Genomic DNA, 7,905 nt, shown 5'->3' on the forward strand with positions numbered 1-7,905 from the left:
TAACAGCAACATAACCAACATATCTCACTTCTTTGCTCTGAATTTCATCCATAAAAATGAATTGAATTCAGTAACTGTGTACAAAATCATTTTATAATTAATTTCCCAGTCACTGATGAATTAACCTGGTTAGCTGACTTTAGCTGCATGTATATGTAGTTGACTATGATTAAATAACAGCACCAGAAGGAAGGGATGGCAACACTATTTCTCAGCTTATTGATAAATTGACACCTAATGTTAGCTTCGTCTTTGGTTTAGCAAAGATGGAACAAAATACTTATGTACCCTAGTGGGACTAGATTATTGGAATATCATTCTCAGAATAACTATAGGTAAGAAGATAGAGGGATGCCTGGATGGCCCAGTGATTGAGCGTCTGCCTTCAGCTCAGGTCCTGATCCCAGAATCTGGAATCGAGTCCCGCATCAGGCTCCTTGCAGGGAGCCTGCTTCTTTCTCTGCCTGTGTCTCAGCCTCTCTCTCTCCCCATGTCTCTCATGAATAAATAAATAAAAATATATTTTTAAAAATACTATAGATCAGCAGTTAACAATCCTGGCTTTTCATTTTTTCTTAACAGCTAATTAAGGAGTAAGTCATATCTTAAAACAAATTCATTGCGGTACACCACCAACAAAATTCTACAAAGTTCTACTTACTGTTATTGCTACTGTACCAAATTACCAGAAAACTCAGTGGCTTAAAATACAAATTTCTTATCTCATAGGTCTGGAGGTCAGAAACCTGACACAGATCTCAATGGGCTAAACTAAAGGTGCTGGCAGGGCTGCATGGTTTTTCTGGAGGCTTCAGGGGAGGCTGTTTCCTTGTCTTTTCCAGCTTCCTGAGGACACCTTCATTCCTTGGCTTATGGCCCCATTCCATTTTCAAACTCAGCCATAGCTGGTTGAATCTTTCAACATTGAAATCACAGCACTCTGACATTCTTCTGCATAGATAATTTCTCTACTTTATGGTCATCTGATTAGCAGCCTTAATACTTCCTTGCCATGTAACAGTATATTCATAGATTCTCAAGATAAGGATGAGGACATCTTTACAGGACCATTATTCTGCCTGCCACAGTCACTAATAACTTCTTTCTAGTTGAATCCAAGGGTCTCTTGTTGATCCTCATTCTCTTCCACCTCCTTCAGGTCCACATTGCACAATTTTGACCACTTCTTTTTTTCTTCAACTCTGCTTTCTTGTTTTTGGAAACACCAACATTTCTACTTCTCTTCTAGTTTATCTGATTTGTTCCCTGTCCACCTGTTGCTTTCACTTCCTCCTCCTCACTCCCCAATTATCAAAAGGCTCTGTCCTGGGGCCCTTCTTCAGAGGGCAACCAGATTTTTATCTCCTCAAATCCATGTCTGGCCAAGACCTTCCATAACTTCAATACTATTTCTAATTACCAGCTCATATGATTTTTTTTTAAAGGATTCTATTTATTTATTCAAGAGAGACACACAGGAGAGGCAGAGACATGCAGAGGGAGAAGCAGATTTCCTGCATGGAGCCTGATACGGGATTCGATCCCAGCACCCCAGGATCACAACCTAAGCCAAAGGCAGATGCTTAACCACTGCTCAGTGCCATCCAGGCACCCCACCAGCTCATATGATTAACAACTATTACTCTAATTTCAGCATTCTCTGAATACAAATAATTGTACTCCTTATGTCTTCCATCATTCCTTATTTTGTCAGTGGTTTCCCCTTTATCTTTTTCTGCTATCTTCTTCATACCTTTTACTCAAATTAGGAATCATGTCCTAATGATTCTTCCTTTGAAATATCCATTTGCCCCTTATTCACTACAAAGAATTGTCACAATCCTATTTAAACCCCTCACCTTGGGGAGACTGGATGGCTCAGTTAAGAGTTGGACTCTTGGTTTTGGCTCAGATCATGACCTTGGGGTCATAGGATCCAGTTCCATGTGGAGTCCCTTGCTGGACTCTGCACTCAGCTAAGTCTGCTTTCCCTCTTCCTCTCCCTCCCTCTCTGCCTGCTCCACTCACACAGACACGTGTACATGGTCTCTCAAATAAATAAAATCTTTAAAAAAAATTAAGTCCTTAACTCTTCCCATTAAGATATGTACAATTTCCTTTCATATGTTAATTTTAAAATAATAGAGAATATTCAGTATTTATTATATTCCAAGTATGTTTTCCATGAATTATCTAACTTAATCACAATAAATCTGTATTAATGACAAAGAAATTGAGACTCAGTAATGTGCTCAAAATCCAGAAGTAGTAAGTGGAGGATATTCCCAAAAGGTTGCTGTTACCATTCAGAACTCTTGAGATTCAGGGCAGTCTCCTTATTTTGGGTTTCTTCAGCTAAAACTTTACTTACTCAAAATGTTTATTGAAGCTATTCCTAAAGTTGGAATGTCTTCCTACTACCCTCTCTGACCACTAAAATCCTACCTACCTTCCCCTCTGAATAATTTCATCTTCTGTAAATTACACACATCAGCTCCAAATTGGAAACTAACTGGCACATCATTTCCCTTTTTATGTGTCAGTCATATCTCACCATAGTATTTCAAAGTCCACTACTGAAACTCAACCAATATGGATAAATATAAAATTAAAATCTGGGGGTGCCTGGGTGCCTCAGTCAGTTGAACACCCAACTCTTGGATTTTGGCTCAGGTCAAGATAAAGGGCTCTGCACTCAGCAGGGAGTCTGCTTGGGATTCTATCTCTTCCTCTCCCTCTGGCCACTCACCTCCCATGCATGTGCACACTCTCTCTCTGATATAAATACATCTTTGAAGAAAAAAACAACAAAGCCTCCCTCCCCATATACTCTTTTTTAGAGGAGCCTATCAAATAAAAAAATAATAAATGACTATCTATTAATTGGGATGTTGGGAAGTATAGAGATAAAAATAGGGAAATGTTATTGGTAGAATGTGTTCCTTAAAAATTCCAATGCTGGAGTCCTAACTCTCTCAACATACCTCAGGATGTAACCTTTTTGGAGACAGGGTTTTTACAGAAGTAATCAAGTTAAAAAGAGGTCATTAGGGTGAGCCTTAATCCAACATGACTTGTTTCTTTATAAAAAGGAAAAATTTGGAGACAACCACACAGGGAGAATCCCATGTGAAGATGAAGGCAGAAACTGGGTGTTGCTTCTACAAGCAACTGAAGGTGACCAGCAAACCACTAGAAGCTAGGCTGGCGCCGTGGTAGAGATTCTCCCTCAACAGCCCTCAGAAAGAACCACCTATCAGCACTTTGCTCTCCTACTTCTAGTTTCCAGAATTGTGATACAATATATTCTGTTGTTCAAGTTCCTCAGTTTGTGGTACTTTGTTCCAGTAGCCTTAGCAAACTAAAACAAGAAATAAAGGAAGAACGTTCTGCATAATCAAGCAGTGAGCTGTCACTTTAAAAATGGATAGGACTTTGTTGTCTAAAAGAGGCAGGATGGCTGCACGTTTCCAATCTTACTTAATAAAGTTATTGGTGACTAGGGTAGGGAGGGAAGGGCATTGTACAAAAGAATTGACATACATTAGGATAATTGGGTTTTGCCTGTAATTGTATTCAAGTGTTGTAAATCTTTGTCATTTACCATGACTATTACCTTCTCCTTCCACCACCACTATTTTTAACTTAGTTTTTACAGATGAACCTGTATGCTAAACTTTTGATAAACGTGGTGCTAATTTGACATTATGACATTAGTAGTTCTTTAAAGCAGGTGAGTTTTTCTGGTTTCTATTTTTATATGAAAGGCCATGTGTGCACATTATATCATTCTTATAATTTCTCTTGACCTCAAAGTAGTACCAGTTCATGGTAAGATCTGTTTTTGAAACTGAGGCTCAATTATTATATAGTATTCTTATTTCTTCCCTTTAGGATTTGGTTGACCAGAAGCTTTTATCTAGTATCACTTAATCATGTTTCAAATCCATTCAAAGCCAGAAGCTTCTACTCCATGCCTGCTCTTGATTTAAAGTATTTTTAACTCCCTCAATTTGTAGCAAACTACATACAAATAAAACTGAAGGCATATTTTAGATTTATAATCATATCCTTTTTTAATATAAGAAATGGTCTTCCTAAAAAGCCTTTTGTCATTTGGAATAATGCCAATAATAATGTTTGATAATAAATAAGAAAATGAAAGCACTGGTCAGAAGATACTGGCAATCTCAGAAAAATATATTGAAATATCTACCATGAACCAAGGAAGCTTCTGTCCTTCGCGTTCAACTTTCAATCACTTAAAGTTTATAAATTAAATTGAAAAAAAAAAAAACTTTGCCATATGTTGCTCCAAAATTAATTATACTATAAACTGCAGTTTATAATATGAACTGTATATGCTGTTCTTCAAATTACAAGTATTTCAGAGGACAGGATTCAAATAATAGCTGTGCTTCACATGGCTTAGTATCTGGGGCAACCCAACAACTTTAATTTCTATGGGCAGCCCAGGTGGCTCAGCGATTTAGCACTGCCCTCAGCCCAGGGCCTGATCCTGGAGACCCTGGATAGAGTCCCACGTCGGGCTCCCTGCATGGAGCCTGCTTGTCCCTCTGCCTGTGTCTCTGCCTCTCTCTCTGTCTCTCATGAATAAATAAATAAAATATTTTAAAAACATTAATTTCTATTATAAACACACTAATGATATATACAAAACTGACTGCTTCCTCTGAAGTCTTCCAAGCACCCAACAACTATTAATTAAGCAACAGTCATATAATGAGATACAGTAAAAGTACAAAAGTTAGAACTGCCTAAAACTAATGATTGGTTATGGTCAGAAACGGTAGTTGAAATTGCACCTGGCTTTTTCATACTTCTGAGAGCCAACTGAGGCAATAACCCACGTTACTCCTGAGTTACCCACAGGGAAATACTACAACTTTCCAACATGCATGCATTTTTTTTTCTTTTCTCTCTCCTTTTCTCATTTCTATTACCTCATTGACTTTGCTTTTCTTTCAGCTGGCTTGTGATACCCACTTAAAGCCAAAGAGATTCCTCTGATACTTTCCCTCTATTTGCCAAGCTCAAATCACAAAACAAACAAAATGCTTCTTTGAGATAGCTACTTAAGAAAAAAAAGTAAATTTTTCATTGTTGTTTAACTTTGTAGTAAATGTTACAGCACATTGTCTGCCAACATTTGTTAGCTGTGTTTATTTAAATGGCTTAATCCTCAAGGTATAAACTTTTATAGGGCAAAGACATTTTTAAATTAAAAAATACACGAGACTTCCGAAAAGGTTAAAAACCCCCAAAACAGGGGTACCTGGGTGGCTCAATTTGTTAACCATCTTCCTTCAGTTCAGGGATCCAGCCTCACATCCAGTGCCCTTCTCAGTGGGGAGCCTGTTTCTCTCTCTGTCCCCGCTTGTGTTCTCTCTCTCAAATAAAAAACCAAAAAACCCCCAAACATTCATGTATCAACCACGCAACTTAATGACCAAAAGGCAATATAGTGTGGTGTTTAAAACTGATAATGTATGTAAACAACCCAGTACAGTGCCCAGCACATGGAAACATTACCTTGTTAGATATTATGATTACCAGCATAGACCATGTACTCAAAGTTCTGGATTTGTTTCACTTGTCTATTCCATAAGGACAGGCAGATTTAAACTAAATTTCAGATACTCAAGCATTTAAAAATATACATTAAATTTAAGTCACAATTTTGTCTTCAAACAAAATGTTACCATGTTTTTGAAATAAGATGTCTTCTGTGTAGGTTTACAATTTAGACTTGCTAATTTTCATTTCATTTTTAAGCTATAGTTTGTGAGCTTATGCTGCTGGTTTGAAACACTTAAAAAAATGCAATTCTGTAAGCTTTTTAAAAATACCTGTCACTTATTATTTACCTATTTATTTAAAGGAAGCTTTGTGTCTAAAATGGGGCTTTAACTCACAACCCTGAGATCAAGAGTCACATGTTCTACTGACTAAGCAGTCAGGCACCCAAAATATTATTTTTAATGTAATTTAATGATATTACAAATTTCCAGAGGGAACTTCTGTGAAGTGAATTTTTTATCTGAACTTTGCAAACCCTATGAAACTACTTAGAAAATACTCCATGTGTTTATGTACACTTTGGCAAGGAAAAAATCTTTAGCTTTTATTTATTTATTTATTTATTTATTTATTTATTTATTTATTTATTTATTTATTTATTTATTCATGAGAGACAGAGAGAGAGAGAGAGAGAGAGAGAGAGAGAAAGAGAGAGAGAGGCAGACCCCATGCAGGGAGCCCGACGCGGGACTCTATCCCAGGTCTCAGGATCACGTCCTGGGTTGAAGGCGGCGCTAAACCGCTGAGCCACCCAGGCTGCCCAGTCTTTAGCTTTCATTAACTTTCTTAAAGGAATCTCTGTACTCCATCCTCCCATAGCAAATGAACAATGAACTTAAGTAAGACACATAACTTTACAACAAAACTAGATAAAGCCTGAAAAATAAAATACCCTTGACCTGATTTTTCCCATTATGAAGACTTTATACCTCTGATTAGATAATGCATGTTTACCACTTAAAAGAAAACAGGGGCTCCAGGGTGGCTCAATCGCTAAGTGGAGGACTCTTGATTCTGAATCAAGTGATGATCTTGGAGTTGTGAGATCAAGTCCTGCATAGGGCTCTGCACACTCAGTGCAGAGTCTGCTCATCCTTCTTTCTCCCTCTCCCTCTGTGCCTCCCCCCAGTCGTGCTTGCTTGCTCGTTCTCTCTCAAATAAATAAAATCTAAAAACCCTATTAATTTTGCATAAAGTTCATTTTGCTATGATAAAAATAATACGGTATGTATTACAAAAATAATATATTCCTGGAACATTTCTATTCATAGGTGAAATCTTTGAAGCACAGATCCAACTTCACAGTATGATATACTTAATTACTTGATAGTGTCTTGATAGTGTCTGCTGTATGAATCTGACACAGCAGGCTCTTCAAGAACTACTGGGATGTAAATAAAAATTTACATAATACTGACATCCTGGCTATTCAATTAATATAAAAATCAAGTCTTCCAAAAAGTAAATGTATTTTGAAAGGTAAAAATAAAAAAAATAAAAAAAAACTGGCTTAAAGACCCAATAAATGGCATCTGAAATGCTAGTATATTTATTTCAAAATAAATCTTTTAAGTTTTTAAAATGTGTTTTTTATAAAATAAAAAGGGATCCAGTTTTTCTCCTTCTGTTTAGAATAAAAATCAACTATCAACTTTCAGTAACTAGAAAATACAAATCATGGAACATTTTACTGAGTTATGTAACACAATGCTTAAGTTAGTAACCAGGGCGTTACTGACAGTGCAAATAAGATATAATTCCTCTTAATTTTCAGCACAGATCTATTCTTTGCCACAGCAGAAAATAAGATTATGGGGTAAAAACTTCAGAAATTCACCTGATGAAATTGTCCTCACATTGCTACTTGCTTATATTTAAGAAATAATAAAGTGAAAGAGAAAAAGGATACCTAAATTATAAATGTAAAACATATCCAATATGAAATACGGTCACAATGATCAGTACAGATGTTCAAATTCTGAATGCTCTCTTCATTCTTATTTCTTTGTTGTAAAGTGGAACCAGGCTACTCCAATCCCCTGCAGTTTCTGCTATTGAATGTGAAATCCGTAAGGGAAGAATGTCCTGCCTGCTCTTCAACACTGTAAATGCTGTGCCTTGCACAGTGCCTGACACATGGGAGACACTCAGTAAATACCTGTGCAATGAAGGAAAAAGAAATACAAAAAAAAAAAAAAAAAAAAGCCACTCATCTGGGGCCTAGAATGTGAGGTGGGAGTGGGAAACAGAAAACAAAGAAAGAATACTTGTAAAAACTCATTCACATTGTCCCATCAGAAGACA

The sequence above is a fragment of the Canis lupus genome, chromosome 18 (assembly GCF_048164855.1).
Source record: "Canis lupus baileyi chromosome 18, mCanLup2.hap1, whole genome shotgun sequence".
Lineage (NCBI taxonomy): Eukaryota > Metazoa > Chordata > Mammalia > Carnivora > Canidae > Canis > Canis lupus.